Raw genomic sequence first — 19796 nt, forward strand, 5'->3', positions numbered from 1 at the left:
AGAGCTACTCCATGATCTTTCATTATATTCTTTTGAGGTTGGGCTAGTGAGAGGATTCTTCAGTGGGAAACAACAGGAACTAAAAAAGCAAAGAGTGGTACAAAGGCAACAAAATGAATATTTACAATGAGTAGATCAGGGTAATGAGCAGAATTTATGTTGAAGAATAGTAGAAGACAAGGTTTAAAGAGTCAGATGAAGCTAGATTGTTTAGGACTTTGTAAAATAATCACACAGGTTCCATTGCATAAAACGGTACTCTATTATAATGTCAGAAATGTATTGAGAGAGAAACGTCTATAAATTTTATTTTTCCCTGTGTTGGTGCTTCTGTGAGTTTCCGAATCAACGTACACCATGCCCTAGATTCTGTAGAGCAAACTGTATCTTCTGAGACCTTACCTTGAAAATACTTTCTATAAAGGGGCAGGAGAGTCACCTTTCTCCTAAATGAAATACAACAAATTCATAACATTTTTGCAAAGCCAATACCTTGTTAACTTAAATAGATCCTAATCCCCTATGTATAGGTGAGGATGTAGCATGTGTCAGGAAGAACAATGGGCTAGGAGGGAGTAGGATTCTAGTCCTAACTTTATTACAAATGAGCTGTGTGAACAAGAACAAGTATTTAATCATCTCTAGACCCCTGTTTGCTTATTTGTTCAAGGGAGATGTCCTGGCCTGCCCTATCTATTTTGCTGAGTCACTGTGAGGCTTTTGTAGGGTAATGTGTGAATCTCCCCTGAAAACAGTAAGGAGTTACTTCTCTTCTTATATATGTCTGTATACATATAAATGTAATACCTTACAGAGAGTATAATTATAAGGTAATTTTGGAAAATGATCTCTGAGTATGGTTGAATGATTTTATGATGCTTGATCTCATGACTCAGAAACTGTTGAATGTACTATGTCACACAAAATTTAATGCCCACCCCCAAAAATCTTTCAGAATGCAATAACAAAACAATAGTCGTGACAACATTAAGTGCTCAGTGAGTGTTCACTATCTTTGAAATATTTGATTTTTTTCGATCAATTATTTCTTCTATGTCAAATATTATACTTAGTTCTTCTGCATATGCACTTATTTTTCCTTAAGTAAACTTATTTCTTTAGATAAATTTCCTTATTTTAGAACAATTTTAGATTTCAGAAGAATTGAAAGATTCTACTATTCCACTATTCTAAAGATAGTAGAAAGGATTCTCATATACCCCACAAGATAAGTTTCCCTTATCTTGTACATATTTTTAAAATGTAATTCTAAGAACAAACCCACCAGATTGGTATTGTGATTTTGTTATTGATACTAAGTTTTAGATTTCTTTGCAGTGTCTTTGTCTTTAGAATGTTTCTCACCAAGAAAGTTACTTGGATTAACTACTTTTTATATATAGTTATGTCATCAATTTGATATGGAGTTAAGTTTCTTTGCTCTTTGTCTTTTATATTAGGTATGACTTTTAAACCTTTTTAAGGTAGTTTTTTTGAAAGTGTAAAATGCTTCTAGGTTTAGAATTAAAACTAAATGAAAAGTTGTGCTCGGAGAAATCTTATTCTCATCTTTATTTTTTCTACTTTGTTCTGACATTCCCATAAGTAGATTTTATTATTTTCTCATTTATCCATATTGTGTACATTCAAATGCATGCTACAAATATATACACATACTCACGTGTCTACATACACTTGAATAAGTGCATTTATGTACATTCATATGTATACATACACTTACATTTACCCTTTTTTACTCAAAAAGTAAATACAATAGTCATTCATACCTTGATATTTTTACTTACCAGCCTATTTTAGAAATCACTCCATATTTGTTCATAAAGATTTTCTCATTTCTGTTGTACATCTAATACTCTGTAGTATGAAGTTATTATAGTGTATTTAACCAGTCTTCTGTGATTAGACATTTTAGTTTTTCCCAATATTCTGCTGTCACAATTAATGCTACAATGAATATGCCACAAGGTTTTGTGCATATGTTTAATTCTTGTGGAAATACATTTTTAGATAAACTCCTAGATTGCTGGGTCAGAAGATGAATGCATATAGAGTTTTGCTAGATATGTAGAGTTATTCTTCATTAAGGTTGAATCATTATGCCCTCCAGCTAACAGTATATGAGCTTATTGGTTTCTCTACAGACTCAGCAACAGCATAATTTTTGGTTAGGCTGTTACATGTGGACGGTCTTATAGGTATGAAATATTAAAAATACTTTTTAAATGTTTGTTTTTGAGAGAGTGTTTCTGAGAGGGGCAGAGAGCAGGGGACAGAGGATCTGGAGCAGGCTCTGCTCTGACAGGCTAACAGCAGCGAGCCTGATATGGGGCTCACACTCACAAACCGCGAGATCATGAGCTGAGCCAAAGTCGGACACTCAACTGACGGAACCACCCAGGTGCCCCTAAAAATATTTTTTAATTAGTATATGATGAGTATGGTTAAATGGTTTTATGTGGCATTTTAGAAATTAAATTTTTGCCAAGTCAAGTACAGGACACTTCTGCATTTAACCTGAAAGTGTAATAGATCTTGTGTACTGTAGCTTTGAGAATAGATAATTTTGTTCATTTGAAGGAAGACTTTTTCTTTGTGTCGCTCTTTCTTAGAGCATTTGTGTAGTGCATATGATATAGACACATGTCCAAAGGGAAAAAGCTGGTTTTTACATAAAAATGCATCATATTATTCAAAGGTGACTCACTAGGCCCTTGAAAAGATTGAGTTTTTTTTTTTCTTCAAATGCACTTAGTCACATGTTTATAGGCATTATTATCACGACAACTGAATGATAAGACCTAAATTGAAATGTTTATTGTATCAAAAAGATTTTAATAAAACATACTTTTACTGGTGAACATGACCCTTGGAGCTTGCCAACTGTGTTTTTTTTTTTTTTTTTTTTTTGAAATGTGTTTAGAAAGAATGATTTAGGGGACGCCTGGGTGGCTCAGTCGGTTGAGCATCTGACTTCGGCTCAGGTCATGATCTCACGGTTTGTGAGTTTGAGCCCTGCATCGGGCTCTGTGCTGGTGACTCAGAGCCTGGAGCCTGCTTCAGATTCTGTGTCTCCCTCTCTCTGCCTCTCCCATGCTCATGCTGTCTCTCTATCTCTCTCAAGGAATGAATAAACATTAAAAATTTTTTTTAAAAAAGAAATAATGATTTAGATCAGAGTAGTCTCTTCTTGCAAATGTCTTTTGGACATTTTAGTTTCCGCCATTTTGAAAAAGGCAAAAATCAGCTGACAAAGTATGACACCTTCTACTCTTCATCAGAGATAATTTTACTTATGCTCTGATGGCTTTAAGATGCTTGTGACTCCGTCAATATAATTTTTTTAAAAGCCACAAATTATAAAAGGAAAATATTCAGAAAAGAAAAGTAGCAAGGAAGAGGCATGACTTTTGGTTGGTCCTAGCACTGTTCTTTGTAACTTAAAGCAAGTCATTTTATATTTCTGGATCTTAATATTTCCCAGTTCTAAAATATAAGCAGTTTGGATTAGCTGATCTTTAATGCTGTTTATAGATTTAAAATATATTCCTTTTTATTAATTTATTTTTATTTTTTAGATAACACAATTTGGGGAGAGGGGCAGAGGGAGAGAGAGAGAGAGAGAGAGAGAGAGAGAGAGAGAGAGCAAGAGAGAATCCTAAGTAGGTTCCATGCTCAGCACAGAGTCCAACGCTGGGCTTGAGCCCATGGCTCCCTACAATCATGACCTGAGCCAAAATCCAGAGTTAGACGCTCAACCAACTGAGCCACCCAGGTGCCCCTAAAATGCTTTCTTGATTCTAATTACGCTATCAGTTTTTACCTTCTACATTTAAGCTTTGGCACTTCTGTAGGGAATATCTAAATCTACATCAAAATTAGATTATTGCTGAGCTTTCCAAATCTTTTCCCAAATTATTTCAATATCAATTGCATATAGACTCTTGATTATAATGTACCATAGGTGTTTTAAAACTGTGGAATAAAGAGGCTACCATTTCCTAAAATTATAGGTAGAAACCAGAGGTAGAGGGGAAATTTTTGTCTGTTGATCCATCTGCATTTGTTGCACTTGTCACTCTAGCAACTGGTCATTTTGACAGTTGTCTTCTGTCATTGAGAAAAATAAAAAAGTTAAGAAAAGTGGTTACTGTGTTTCTTTTCTATCAATTTATTCATTAAAGCATTTTTGAGACCCTCCATAAAAACATGATTTTAGATAATAAAAAGTTAGCTATAAAACTCAACATTATTAATAAGCATGAAATTCAACTTGAGAGAGATAAAATACATGGGAAGAGTTGTGAGCATAAATTATAAAAATGCCGTTTATAACTTACTGTTTAAAGGAATACGTAGAATAGGTGGAATTAGGGCCTCCTGGGTGGCTCAGTTGGTTAAGTGTCTGACTTCAGCTCAGGTCATGTTCTCGTGGCTTGTGGGTTCCAGCCCTGCATTGGGCTCTGTGCTGACAGCTCAGAGCCTGGACCCTGCTTTGGATTCTGTGTCTCCCTCTCTCTCTGCCCCTCGCCCACTCGTGCTCTGTCTCTCCCTCTAAAAAGTAAATAAAACATTAAAAAAAAAAGAAGAGGTAGAATTAATCCAAGAAGACTTCTTACATGAGAACACCTTTAATACAAGACTTGTTATGCAGAACTTGAAGTGAGTCTGTTTCTCACTACAAACTAAAGCTCCATTTTTTTCTCTCCTCGAGAGTTTGGTTATACAGTGATCCAGTAGAAAGCAAATGCAATCAACTTTACATCTATTCTAGATTTTAGATATTATATATTGATAAATAATCAATATATGGTCATTTGTATCAAATGAGTCTGAAACTCTCCTGATTCCCTGTAGCTCTTCTGCCTTTTGGAGTTGACTCACATAGCCTTCATTTTAAGTAGTTCTTAGTTATGATTAGAAGCACTTATATTTCAGCACATTGGAGAGCTACCAGTGGATGTGGGTTGTGTAGTTTAATCCATTGGCTGTGTAGTTTAATCCATTAGCTATTCAAGGGATTTGGGACAATCTGGCTTCAATGAAAATGTTGACTGGACTTGTTGAAGGACAGTTTCTTGTGACTCTCCACACCTAACAACTGTAGATGTGCCTTAAAATATTTAACAATTTCTCTACTGATAAATACCATTTCATTGTTGCTGCTTTTAGAATTATATCTCCACTAGTCATGTTTTGGATATATATATTCTTCTGCCATATTTCTTTTACTTCTGTAAAGTTAAACTCTTAAATTTGAAATACTAGATTAGTTTGTTTATGGAAGTATCTCTATAAAGCCAAGGCAATACTTATTTTATTCCCAGCTGTCTCTTATGCCACCACCCATAAGGTGCTACATTATACCTAGCACTTTCTTTTTTTTTTTTTTTTTTTTTTTTAACGTTTATTTTTATTTTTGAGACAGAGAGAGACAGAGCATGAACGGGGGAGGGGCAGAGAGAGAGGGAGACACAGAATCGGAAACAGGCTCCAGGCTCCGAGCCATCAGCCCAGAGCCCGACGCGGGGCTCGAACTCACAGACCGCGAGATCGTGACCTGGCTGAAGTCGGACGCTTAACCGACTGCGCCACCCAGGCGCCCCTACCTAGCACTTTCAAAATGAAGTATGAGCTTTTTCAAGAGTAGAGACATGCACCTGATGCAGTTTTGTAACTTGTATTCTGTCATGATAGTCTCAGGCTCTTAAACACATTTGTCATAGGGACAAGGTAAATATATTTGGAGAAATTCCAGAAAAAAGAATACTTTAATGATGTGAGTTCTGGAGAAAAAAATTAAAGCAAGTATAATCAAAGGAATGTAATATTTTAATATTAAGACCACAAGAGTATTAACATGATTGAAAACAGAATGCATGGTGTTTTAAACAATAGCATCTCTGAAAATGGCATGGCATTATAAATATACTTATGTAAAGTGTATTGATGTCAGGCTTAATTTATGCAGTCATGAAGAAAAATTTAATTTGATTTTTAATAGTATAGTGAAATATTTTGGTTTTAAAGATTACCTAAAAATAAAATCCTAATCTTCTAAAAGAGTATAATATTACCACACATTCACAGACCAGCAAGAAGAAATACTAGCCATGAGTTTTCTAAGCTAACCATTAACTCTTTTTTTTTCCCCTTTGGCTTTTCTTCTTCCATAGAATTTCTAATACAAGGAATAGGTGTGGGGCAGCCTTAAAATGGATTTTAAATCCCCTTAACTTTAAATATTATTATTTTTGTACAAAAATTAGTTCTGGCTTATCTTTCTTTGCATAGGTAATAGCTAAGAAAGGTTTAACCTACAGTTGCTTGACCTTCTGAACTATGCCAAATTTAACTCCCCCAATTTTTTTTTCAGTGAAGTAAAACATAAATAAATTTAAAAGTGAAGATGTTAATCTTTTGACCGATACACACCAAGTAACAGAGAAAATAACAGCTAATAATGTAAAATAAAAATATGTATCACCATGGCTTTGGGGGGATTTTTTTTTTTACTGTTTCTTCATCTTTTTATTTGCTCTATTTGTCATCAAAATAATGGCAAAAATATTACAGTGATTAGCCTAATGAAAGAAAGAAGCTATTAATAGAATTTTTAACATTAATAACAGTGTTATATTTACTAAAATGTAATATTGTCATTCAAACAACATGAAAGATATTACATACACCACTGTCTGAAGAAGAAAAAGAAAAAAAAAAGAGACGAGGAGTCAGATTTACTTTAAGGCTGGAACAGAAAGAAAATTGCCATACGTTTGCTAGCACCTGACTCTTGTAAGCTGGCAACAGTTTAATAGAACTTAACCTCATCAGATTTTCAGCCTGCGATGGAATAATGTTATGGCCAACATTTTCTACTTGGCAAAACTTAGTTTATCTAACTACAATTTACTAAATTGGCATTTTGCTGAAATGGCTATTGTTGCCTGAACACTTTTCTAAACTCTTGGCGAAGTTGACCCGAGTCTTGTGTGAAAAGGCCAGAGTCACGAGTTGGTTTGCAGAACTATGACAGTTTTTATTTTGTAGTTTTAAAAACTCTACCAGTGGGTAAAAGAATAGCTTATTCCCTATTCTTTCTGTGTGTACATTCATTCTGCTAATATAAATAAGTGTATTAGTATATTTATATGGTTTTCATGCTTATGCCTATTAGACCATAAATTTCATTAAAGAAAAGAACTATGTCCTATTTTTTACCAGCTTCATTGAGATATGATTAACATATAACATTGTGTAAGTTTATAGTGTATACACATGTTGATTTAATACACATATATTTTGAAAAGATAACCATCATAGCGTTAGCTAACATCTCAGTCACTTCAAATAATTACCATTTCTTATTGGTTATGAGAAAATTTAAGATGATTTTCTTAGGAACTTTCAAGTATGTAACACAGTATTATTAACTATAACCACTATGCTGTATATTAGATCCCCGGATCTTATCCTATTTATAACTGGAAGTTTGTAATCTTTGACCAACATCTCCCCATTTCCCCTACCTCTGTGTGTCTGGTAACCACTATTCTACTCTCTGACTTCAGCTCTTTCAGATTCTATGTATAAGTGACAGGATGCAGTATTTTTCTTTCTCTGACTTACTTCACTTAGCACAGTGTCCTCAAGTTCCATCCATGTTGTCACAGATGCAATGCTGTCTTTATATTTAAGCTACTCACATTTCCATCTTCATTCCACAGGACCTCACAGAGTGTTTTCCAAGTAGTATATTCACCCATGTCCACTCACTGATACACTTATTCACTGTCTTGTCTTGCCATTATCCTAAAATAGATGCTTGGTCAAAAGAAATGAGATAGCCACAAGGAAGAAATGTACTTCAATCATATAAATGTTTCTGAGTAGAGTCTCTTTCCCTCTTTCACTCTTTTTATCTCTCTATCTGCCTCTCTCCTTACCTCCTTTTCTCTTTTTTTCTTGCTGCCTCTTTTCTCTCTTTTTAAATACTATCTAGTTGAGATTTCCAAAGCTGTAGGTCAAGAGACCTGTGTCTTCCTTTGTGACCAGGTGAAATGTATTGGATCTTTATCTACTTTAATTTCTTCATCTTTGAAGGGCACTCACATCTATTCACCTCTTCCATATATAGGAGCATACATAGTAAGGATAAAATTAGATAAGAGTTGTGAAAGTACTGTAAAAATATTTAAAAAGTTAATTTGGTAAAATTAAAAAGCTAAGCACACTGATGATATACATAGACAAGTGAACACATACATAAATGTATGTATGGGTGCATATATATGCAAATTTCTTCAATTGAGAGAGAATTTCCATTCTGGTAGTTGGACTACAAGTTAAACTGAGTTAATGTATCATAAAAGCATTCTGAATCTTATTTTTTTTGCATAATCCCTACACATTAAAAAAAAACATAACACTTTACACATGCTTTAGGATCACCAAGTCTGTTAAAATGAGACCTTGTGATTTGAATAGCTAATCAAATCATTGAGAAGCAGCTGTAACTCTGTAATACTTTATTGAGGTCAAAATAAAAATAGAAGCCAGAGCCTTATTTATGTTGCTATCTCTTAGTGATAGAGCTACAGTTACCATTCCTGCCATCTAGACCTTAGTTGATATAATGACAACTAAGGCCAGCCATAAGATTTAGTAATGGTGGAAATAATTGATTATTTTGTCTGCTTCTGTAGTTTTCAAAGTTTTAACCCTATATACGAGAAGTATTTTAGATCAAAACATGCAGAGGTACAATTCACAAAATGCCAAGTTAATTAATGTACATTTTGCTATGGTAACAACACTGCCAGTTTATTTCATTTTTATCTATTTTTTTAATTTCGTTTTTATTTTTATTTATTTTTATTTTTTTAATGAAATTTATTATCAGATTGGTTTCCACACAACACCCAGTGCTTATCCCAACAGGTGCCCTCCTCAATACCCATCACCCACCCTCCCCTCCCTCCCACCCCCCATCAACCCTCAGTTTGTTCTTAGTTTTTAAGAGTCTCTTATGTTTTGGCTCCCTCCCTCTCTAACCTTTTTTTTTCTTCCCCTCCCCCATGGTCTTCTGTTAAATTTCTCAGGATCCACATAAGAGTGAAAACATATGGTATCTGTCTTTCTCTCTATGACTTATTTCACTTAGCATAACACTCTCTGGTTTTGTAGCAACGTGGATGGAACTGGAGAGTGTAACACTGCCATTTTAACACACGATCTTTGTCTTTAAATTCCCAGGGGTAGGATTACCATGTTTGAAATCTTAGGCTGCTTCTATTCTTCTACAGATTTTCAATGAATTCTGGAGACAAAAATATAGGACAAAATAAATATTCACATATTTCTGCCTTCAGTTAAAATCGGGTATCATTTTTATAAGTATTTGAGAATTCACACATACTGGAGCTGTCATGGTAATTCAAGGTTTGGAGAAGAAGGAACATTTCTGGTTTTGTTATTTGCTTTGCAAAGCTCGGCCTTTATGAATACATATTTTTGGAGTTTTGCCACAGAATCTGTACCTTAGGTTTCCGATTCATACCTCAGAGTATTAGCTAGATAAGGGAGTTTGTTCCATTTTGATATTGTGCATGTTTGCGTGTGCTTAAATCTTAACATGTCCTGATGTTATTTAATTTACTCGTGTGTCCAATAGAGTCTATCAAGTAGACCAGCTTTTTGTGATTTTTATCACTATAAATCAAAAACTTCAGATACAGGCATGAAGTATCTATTGAAAATAATCAGAAAATAGAATTGTTTCTTAAATTGTTAGTACGTGATAGTATGAATGGTAGACAGGGTATCTAACTGTAGTAATCTCAATAATAATAGGAATTTTATTATGTTTATTAGACTCATTTATTTTTGGAGATTTATCAGCTTATAGGGAAGTACATCCCAAGAGACGATGGTAAAACAAAACCATTATGAAAATATCAACGCTTTCTTCCAAGTTTTTGTGTGTTTTAAGCAAATTACATACAGGATCTACTAATCTTAATAACAAAATTTGTGAATTAAATGGTGTTATTCCCAGATGAAAACAAGTTTCATAGAGATTAAATATCTTGCCCAAGAACCTGCAACTCATGTAGGACAGGGCTGGTACTGAGAGCTCGATCAGACTGATTTTCAGCCTCATTATTTTAACTCCTCTCATTTTCTCAACAAGAATGGTTGGAACAATTGGCAGCTTAGAGAACTGAAGACTTTGAAATGTGTATGAAATGGAGTTGTTGTAGGATCTATGATGATGAAATGGTTGAGCTCATTTTTCATGGCTCCATATAGCCTAGTTAGAACCAATGAATAGATGTAAGCATGAAAGTTTCAGTTCTGATACTTTCATTTAAGAAAATGACGAGGCTTCTTCCAGGACGAATGAACTCACTGTCATTGGAAACAACTGTTCTCAGACTGCAGACAAAAGTCAAGTAGAAAAGGTTCTCATGGGAACAAAGGTATTGTGTTAGACGATTTCTAAAGTTCTATCCACTGCTAAGATTCCACATTTTAAGTATTTGCAAGTGTTTATGGGTTGAGACAGAGGAAATATTAACAATTTCTACTTTTTGAGATTCCTACATATAGAGAATTCACCTTATGCTAGTTACTCTGTTGAATTTGTTAATATTTTCTTTTGAAGGAAGGGAGAGGCAAGTTTTAACAAGTTCTTATACTCAACATCATCTATTGGTTTTTATTCTGTAGGAGGTGAGGTACATTTGATTTTTTTGGTAATAAATAATTTCAGGTAGAAGTTGGTACTTTAAAGAACCCTCGAGTGAAGTAAAATGGTTAGCTTTTGAAATGGGATTCATTCTGGACTTGTTTTTCTGAAATTTTTACAAATCTCACATCTTCTTAGGGAACATAAAAATGGACTGCTCTCCTTTGAATGTTCATTGAAGTTTCAAAGCAAATAATACAATAATGTATTTTTAAAAACATACTAGAGCAGGAAGAAGATAGTTATTTGACTTTTATTTTTTTAAGACATCAAGTATTTATTTTTTAAATATTTATTCATTTAAATTCAAATTAGTTAGCATACAGTGTAGTATTGGTTTCAGGAGTAGAACCGAGTGATTCAAGACTTATGTAAAATACCCAGTGCTCATCCCAACAAGTGCCTTCCTTAATGCCCATCACCCATTTAGACTGTCCCTCCACCCAACACCCCTCCAGTTTGTTCCTGTATTTAAGAGTCTCTTATGGTTTGCCTCCCTCTCTCTTTTCATATTATTTTTCCTTCCTTTCTACTTTGTTCATCTGTTTTGTTTCTTACATTCTACAAATGAGTGAAGTCGTGTGATATTTGTCTTGCTCTGACTTGTTTCACTTAGCGTAATACACTCTAGTTCCATCCACGTTGTTACAAATGGCAAGATTTAATTCTTTTTGATTGCTGAATGATATTCCAGTGTGTGTGTGTGTGTGTGTGTGTGTGTGTGTGTGTGTGCGCGCGCACATCTTCTTTATCCATTCATCAGTCACTGGACAGTTATTTGACTTTTAAAGAGACAGAAGTAGCAAAAACTATACATTATTTAATTGCTTTGAAAATTGTTGGGTGCATCTGCTTAAAATATTTTTTTCTACTTAGTATGAAAAATAAAGCACCATTTAGGTAACCTTTCTTGTCAATCATGTTTTACTTGTATTTTTAGTGGACTTATTCCATCTTGAAGATTCTGATATGCCTCCCTGGTCAACCTTCACCAGCAACCTCCAATCTTCCCATGTACTATTATGAAGATGTATTGCTGTCAATGTAAATAATAAACTAATTATTATAGCTATGAAATTAATCGCTTCTCGGCCTTTTGGCTAAGATCATGTGTAGTATCTGTTCTTATCAGTTTAAAACTATGAAATTAGTCCTTGTATTTATTTGGAAGAATGTAAAGAGGGAGTAAGTGGTAGGCAATGGGCAGTTTCTTCTTACTTTGAATGTATAAGTTTTATCAGATGAGGCAGGAAGAGTTGATAAAGTTTATGGGAAGTAACTAATTTTGACTCTTTGGACTGAAAGTAAAGCATTCACAATATAGGATTGTGAAAACTCAGGGCCATTTGGATAGATAGCCTCTGAAGAAGTTGAATTTTCTTAGGTGATCAGTGGAGATTGTTGCATGGGTGCTGAGAAGGATGGGACTATGTAGAACTAGTTCTATGAGAGATCGATAATATTGTATAAGCAAACAGAGTTATCCTGGTGTTGGTTTAACATAGGAGAACAATACCTAGAATTCCAAAATGAGACTGTTGGGGGAAGTGAGTACGTGGTTTTTGTTTGCTCATGGTTTGAATTGAAAGCTTATAGTGCAGGATTTCATAAATTGGACAAGACTTTGGACCTGTTGATTTTCTAAAGAAATAGTTGATGCAGTGAGGTAGAATCCTGGGAAATAAGTTGGATTTAGTTTGTGCAGACAATGGCTGGAATGCTGTGTTTCCAAGAATGGAAAGCATGGGGCTGACATTAGTGATGCCATGGAAGAGTGAACAGCAGGATGTGGTGACAGATTGAATGCAGAGGGGGAACCTAAATGACATGACTGGCTTGTGGCTAACGTGACAACAAAGCAGCAGGATGTTGATTGTGTGACAGTTGCTTCCTGTCCAAGGACAGCCACAAATGGAACAGTAATCACAACAGGGCATGTCTTTTTAGATAAATCAACATATGTGATAAGGTATGCATCCAATGAAGGGAAAATTAAAATTGGTGCATAAATTAATGAATCCAATTATGATCCATATCTTCTTTCAATTCTGGGTTTTTATAACAAATGTCAACATAGAGAAGTTATGAATTTGTGTTAACATGATAACAGTTCTCTTTTGTTGATTGCTCACTTACTATAAAATAGGCACTGTGCTGTTTCATCTGCATTGGTTTGTTCAGTCTATATATGTACAGTTTTCACCCCCAGTGTATAGATGGCAACACCGAGGTTTAGGAAGGTTAGAGACATGTGTCCAACATTACACAGCCAGTAAATGGTAGGGCCAAGGTTCAATTTTCATCACTCAGACCCAGATCTGTTCTCTTAAAAATTTGGCATTCTATGTCACGATTAACTTTCTGATGGTGACCTACCCCGGAGACAAAACCATTATTCTTCAATTACCTTTTAAAGTGGACAAAACATGAAGAATAGTGTTCCAGACAAAAGAGGGAGGTATTTGAGCCTAAAAACAAGGATACAAACTATCAGAAGCACAGATAGGTTTTTAGTGTTCCAGCATGACCTTATCATCATTATTAATAACAACTACATTCCAATGAGATTTATTTCCAAATTATATTTTAGTCCCAATTGGCTACATTTTCATTTCGTGAAATGGCAGTTTTATAAGAACCAGTAGGTCTTGTTGTAACTAGTCTAACTCAAATTAACCACAGAAATCACTTTGGGGAAAAGATTGTTATCAAGCAAAAACCAGACAAAACAAAAAATCTGCACGACTTCACCTCTTGGTAGAAATCTCCTGAGTTATCATTTAAACCAGAAAATAAGAATATAAGGATAAGTTAAATTTTATGTTAGGCTCTTTCACTTTTAGTGAGCAAGTCACTTAACCTCTTTGTTTTATCATTTCTGTGAAATTATCTTAATCATTGACCACTTAATTGATAACTTCCCATGCAAGCCTTTTAAAGCCACTAGAAACCAATCCAGTGCTAGCTAGATGTCAAAGGTGACAGTTTGCTTTTTCTTTTTTTAACCTTGGTGTTTCACAGTTCAGAGCTTGTTCAACTTTAGTGAAGTTCAACTTTAGTAAAATAACTCTCTCTTGACTGAAAATATTCCTCAGTGGTAAGCAATCTAGCTATCAATCTGCCTTAAAATATTAATTACTTACCACACATAAAAATGTCACACTGTGAAGATTAATAGGGTATTTTCTAAACATATGAGATGACAGAAAAACTCTTATTAGCACAATCTGCCGAAAAGACTATTACTTTTATTATCATTAGAATTACAATCATATATCCCAGTAAATACTAAAGAATGCACACTGCCATTTGAAAATCTAAACTAGAATATACGGTGCCATGAAATGACATTTTGAGTCTCTCTTAATTTTGTCTTCAGGACCTCTTACTCAGCATTCTATGTGCTTGCTTCTATTGCTAGACCAGAAATCAACAGTTTGTTAAGAGAATGGATGCCAAATTTTCCTATATTTTCAAAACACAATTTGAGTTTTGATTTTTTCAGTGGTGTCATTTATATTTCTACTGAAATAAAGAGATTGAGAATCAGTATATACTATAACTGACAGAGATAATTTTCAATTGAGACACAAAAACAGGGAGAAGAGCACAAATGATAAAAGAAAACTGGAAAGCCAGGAGAGACTCTCTAATCTTTTTACTCAAAAGAGTTTGCCTCAGTCTTTTAATTGATTTTTATTTTTGATTATTTATATTTCAGGTAGTTAACATATGGTGCAACATTGGTTTCAGGAGTAGAATTCAGTGATTCATCACTTACATACAGCACCCAGTGCTCATCATAACAAGTGTTCTCCATAATACCCATCGCCCATGTAACCCATCTCCCACCCACCTCCCTTCATCAACCCTTCATTTGTTCTCTATTGTTAAGAGTCTCTTGTGTTTTGTTTCCCTTTCTTCTCTTTTCCCTCTCCTTCCTATATGTTAACCTGTTTTGTTTCTTAAAGTCCACATGAGTGAAATCCTATGATAGTTGTCTTTGTCTGATTGACTTATTTCACTAAGCAGAATACATCCTAGATCCATCTACATCATTGCAAATGGCAAGATTTAATTTTTCTGATAGCTTAGTCATATTCCATTGTTTATATATACCACATCTTCTTTATCCATTCATTAGTCTATGGACATTTGGGCTCTCTCCAAAGTTTGGCTATTGTTCATAATGCTGTACATTGGGGATCATGTACCTCTTTGAATCTGTATTTTTGTGTCCTTTGGGTAAATATCTAATAGTACAATTGCTGGATCGTAGGGTAGTTCTCATTTTAGTTTTTTGAGGAACCTCCATACTCCAGATTGGCTGCATGAGTTTACATTCCCACCAGCAGTGCAAGAGGGTTCCCCTTTCTCTGCATCTCGCCAACACCTGTTGTTTCTTGTGTTGTTAATTTTAGCCATTCTGATAGATGATATAAGGAAAGTAGAAAGCTAGGAGAGACTCTCTCATCTGCTTACTCAAGAGTTTGCCTAAGTTTTGTGGAAAAGTAACACTTATACCACCTGATTTACCCAGTTGAATGATTTCTACTTTGATAAGGAAAATAAATGGTAAGCTGTTAGGCATTTAGGACACTTATTTGAAATGATTTCAAATACAAGTACTGCAATCAGGGTATAAGCAGCAACATTCACTTGTTTTATCTCCAGTACTTTGCATAGTGATGGGCTTGTAGTATGTGCTTAGTAAATGTTTAGTGGTCAAATAAATAGTTGTGTAAGCCCAGCACAGTTACTTATTATCACCTGTATTATCAATACTCGTAATACTCATACAAGGTATTTGGATATAAAAATATTTCTTAAAGTATAAATATCAGCTTATGCGTATACATTGCATAAAAGTAATCAGCTGTGTACAATCTGTCCTGAGAAAAACAGAAGTCAAGCTGAATTTGAAGTTTTGAGTGGAAATGATTGAGGATAGACAAGGAAATAAGTAGCTTGGAAGAGGGGTTGTTTCAGTAGGAAAGATACAGGAAAAATGATAGAAAGGAATGGTAATGAATTTGATTTGGAACACAATGAGAAGAAGAAGCCACCATGATATCTGAGAAGAAACTAGTAGGTGGTTGCTGATGGTTAGACTTAGCAATAATTGATAGAACTGAGGCCACTTCCATGGAAATTCCCTTCCATACTTTGTTGAAAGGTGGGTTCTGGGAACCCATTATTAATATCGAATACAAGGTAAACTTGGGGAAGTTTATTGGACTAGAAGATTTACTAACCCAGGATTAGCTTCTCAGATTATCTTGATAATTTGGACTAAGAGTTAGAAACTAGATTCATGAGAAAAGGTACAAGAGCTGTAGATTCACAGAGTTGAGAAGAAAGTTAGTACCACAGTAACCCAAATTACTGGCTTAAGTTGTTTGGTGAGAGCAGGACTTGTGTACCATTCAGACATGCCAATCAGGAGGAAGCAAGGACTGCTTTAGAACTTCACTGTTCTCCTATTCCCCATTCCAGGTCTCATAGATCACCATCAACCTCCTGTGTTGGGCTTCTGAGGTATCCCTGTCTTTTCTTGACAGCTTAAGGTATAGCTTCAGTAATGAATTTCAGAGGCACTATTAGTAGCTTTAGGAATGCCCCTCAGAGGCAATGCCAGTAGCCATTAGAGCATAAGATTGGGCAACAGAAAAAGTCAGTCCCCTAATCTTGGCTAATAAGAAGAGTGAGTATTTCAAACAGTTCTACCAAGAAAAATGAAAGCCAAGAGGAGAGCCAACATTAGTCTACATTTAAAGTTAGTAGAATGTACCCAGAAATTTTCTTTAAAACCTCCATAAGCCTCTGTTTAAAATCCTCAGCTTTTGCCACCATTAACTTAAGTATTCATGATTTTTTAAAATCACTAACAACGGATTAGAACTGTCTTAGATGAAACAACAATCCAATGAATGAAACCTGTTAGCATCTTAAATATCTCTTCTTAAGCACCTCAAATACCTGTTTCTAAAAATGATTTCACCCTCAGTTTCAACTGTTGGACAGATGCCTAAAATTGAAGCAGAAACCCATCTCTATGTGTTTACCCATGGATTCTTGTTCTACTTCTTTCGAGGTCACTATTTAACAACCCATCTGATTCTGGTGAGTCTTTCACATTCCATCTGAGGATTTAACATTAGTAACTCTGCTTCTCTGAGAAACGAATGGCAACAAACTGTCTCTTTAACTTATACAAGCTGTGTTGTGACTGACATATACAGCATGTATCATTAGGTCTCTACATATCCCAAACCTGGGATGATTTGGCAGACTCTGAAAGCCTAATGGAATCGTAGCTCCTTCTGAGTATATTAGCATGCCTATTAGTATCTCCTATAATAAATATGCCACGTTTTATTTTAGGCAGTTCTGGGACTTTGTATTGCCTTTATTCGCACTTCACTCCATGTATATTTATTGAGTAATATTGTCTGGGGCTCTTCCTGTACATTTCCCTAGATCCCCAGTGTTTTCTCTCCTATTAAAAGGACCATTTATCCCATCAGAAAAATATAAAGACAAAGATACAGGAATTGTCTCTTTACACAAAATAAAGGCCTTTTAACTCATCTCTGATGTATCATAGCTGGAGATGAAGAACTGGTATGGGATTGCCTGAAAGGACTTCTTTGATGCATTGTTTTCCCTCTTTGGAGGATCATAGAAATATCCTCCTGACAACAGGAAACCAGAGAAAGCTTGATCCATTACAATTTATTTTACCTATCCTAATGGAAGCATGGAAAAATTTGTGGCCAAATATAAAAATAGCCCATAGGAAAAATGAATATAAGCTATATCCATTGTCTATGTAAAATGCTAAGATTTGCTCTCCAGATTTTATTCAGAGAAGGGCAATTATTTGTGCAATTCCTTTGTAATAAAGTATCATAAAACAGAGTAATAAATGTTACATTTGAAAGCTCCTATAACTTCCAGTAATTAAACAGCATAATGGGAATGCTCCAACCATAACTTGACTGTCAGTTATTCTGTGTATGGATTTCCACTTACTTCAGGTGCCACTGTTGATGAGCAAGGGTGTGTTCAAGAGACAAACATTAAAAAGCTACGGCATTTAGTACTAGTGAAGGGAAAAAGAAGGGTTAGAAAGTGTTTACAGGTGCTTCAGATAATTTATTCGACTTAAATCAAGTCAGAGCATTGATAGATGCAAGAAATTGAGAGGAATGGAAATTGGAAACAATAATTTTAGAGTGTCAACATTTATGTGCACCGAAAAGGAACATGTGGCTGTGTTTTGGTTCAGTCAGATAATAACACATTACCCTGATTCAAAGGAATTTAGAAGTAGTTGCTTAAGTTTCCGAAGGCAAGTGTGTTTGTTCGACGAGAAATATTGGCAAAAAATTGTAAAACTGTTTTCCAAAGTGACTGTGCCATTTTGCATTCCTGACAGCAATGTGTGAGAGTTCCTATTGCCCCATATCCTTGCTAGCATTTGGTGTTCTCGATGTTTTGGATTTTAGCCATCCTAATAAATGTTCCATGGCATCTCATTGCTGTTTCAGTTTGCAGTTCTCTAATGACATATGATGCTGAGTGTCTTTTCAAATGATTATTTACTATTTTCACGTCTTCTTTAGTGAGCTGGATGTACATGGTTTTTGCCCAGTTTTTAATTGGTTTGTCCATTTTCCTTTTATACATATAGTACTATTATTTATATTACATATAAATATTATATTCATTTACTTTCCATATGAAATATGTCATATTGATACATGTATGTCTTATATATGATATAAATATTACATCTATATACTTGCAAATTTGTGTATTTGTAAACATAAATTCATATATGTACTTCACATATAACATTATATTAGTTTTAGGTGTGTACGACATAGTGATTCAATATTTGTATACATCATGAAATGATTTCAGTAAGTCTAGTTAACACATACTACCTCACATAGTTAGAAAAATCTTTCTTGTGATGAGAACTTTCAACATCTACTATCTTAGCAACTTTAAAATATGTAATACAATATTAATATAATTGGCTTGTCTGTTTTCTTTTTATTCTAAGATTTTTTTAAATGTTTATTTATTTTTGAGAGAGAGAGAGAGAGAGAGAGAACAGGGGAGGAGTAGAGAGAGAGGGAGACACAGAATCTGAAGCAGGCTCTGGGCTCCAACTTGTCAGCACAGAGCCCAACATGGGGCTTGAACTCACAAACCATGAGATCATGACCTGAGCCAAAGTTGGATGCTTAACCGACGGAGCCACCCAGGTGCCCCGGCTCATCTGTTTTCTTGTTGAGTTTTAAGAGTTATTTGTGTATGTTGGAGTCCACTATTTTATGAAGCAGGTGTTTTGCAAATATTTTCTCTGAGACTGTGGCTTGTCTTTTCATTCTCTTAACCCACATTTTTATAATAATTTTTAAATTTAAATTCTAAACCGGGAGCTTAAATTAATATCCTAGATTAAAGCAGGATCATACATGGGAGGCATGAGCCTAACCCAGTAGTGTCCCACCCCACCTCCCCCATGGGGGTATCATTACAACTTTGCACTGTGCTACACAGCTTGAAAATAATAATAATACTGTTGTAACACTTAATGAGGACAATATTTAAAGATAATTCATTTTGATAGCTAGAAGTACTTTCTGGAATTTTAAGCCTTGGCATAAGGAAGAACTTTTAAATTGTCAGAATAACCCAAAAAGAGAATGGTACTTATGGATAGCAGATAGGTAAGCCAAATTTAGCAAATACAATTCAGGCCACTCAATTACATTAGAATTTCAAAGGTACAACATATATCTACATATATATTAGAATAGCTATGGCCCATGGAATATTTGGATCATCTTTATACAAAACCATAGTCATTAGTTATTTGAAATTCCAGCTTGACAGCCTCCTGTATTATTTGGCAATCCTAGCACTAGACACTTTTTAGTCCTAAGCATGTGCAGAGTGGAGTGTCCATTGAATAGAAATCTTGTTGAGTTCCAGGATTCAAAGGAGT

At 34.8% G+C, this 19796-nt stretch overlaps 1 protein-coding gene and 1 pseudogene across 1 annotated transcript in view; both read left to right on the forward strand.

Moving 5' to 3' along the window:
* Positions 1-19796, forward strand: part of SGCD (sarcoglycan delta) — a 949146-nt gene that overhangs the window by 471237 nt on the left and 458113 nt on the right. The window lies entirely within an intron of this gene.
* On the forward strand, positions 11852-11949 carry LOC131490077 (U2 spliceosomal RNA; annotated as a pseudogene).

This window comes from Neofelis nebulosa, chromosome 1, assembly GCF_028018385.1.
Source record: "Neofelis nebulosa isolate mNeoNeb1 chromosome 1, mNeoNeb1.pri, whole genome shotgun sequence".
Classification (NCBI taxonomy): Eukaryota; Metazoa; Chordata; class Mammalia; order Carnivora; family Felidae; genus Neofelis; species Neofelis nebulosa.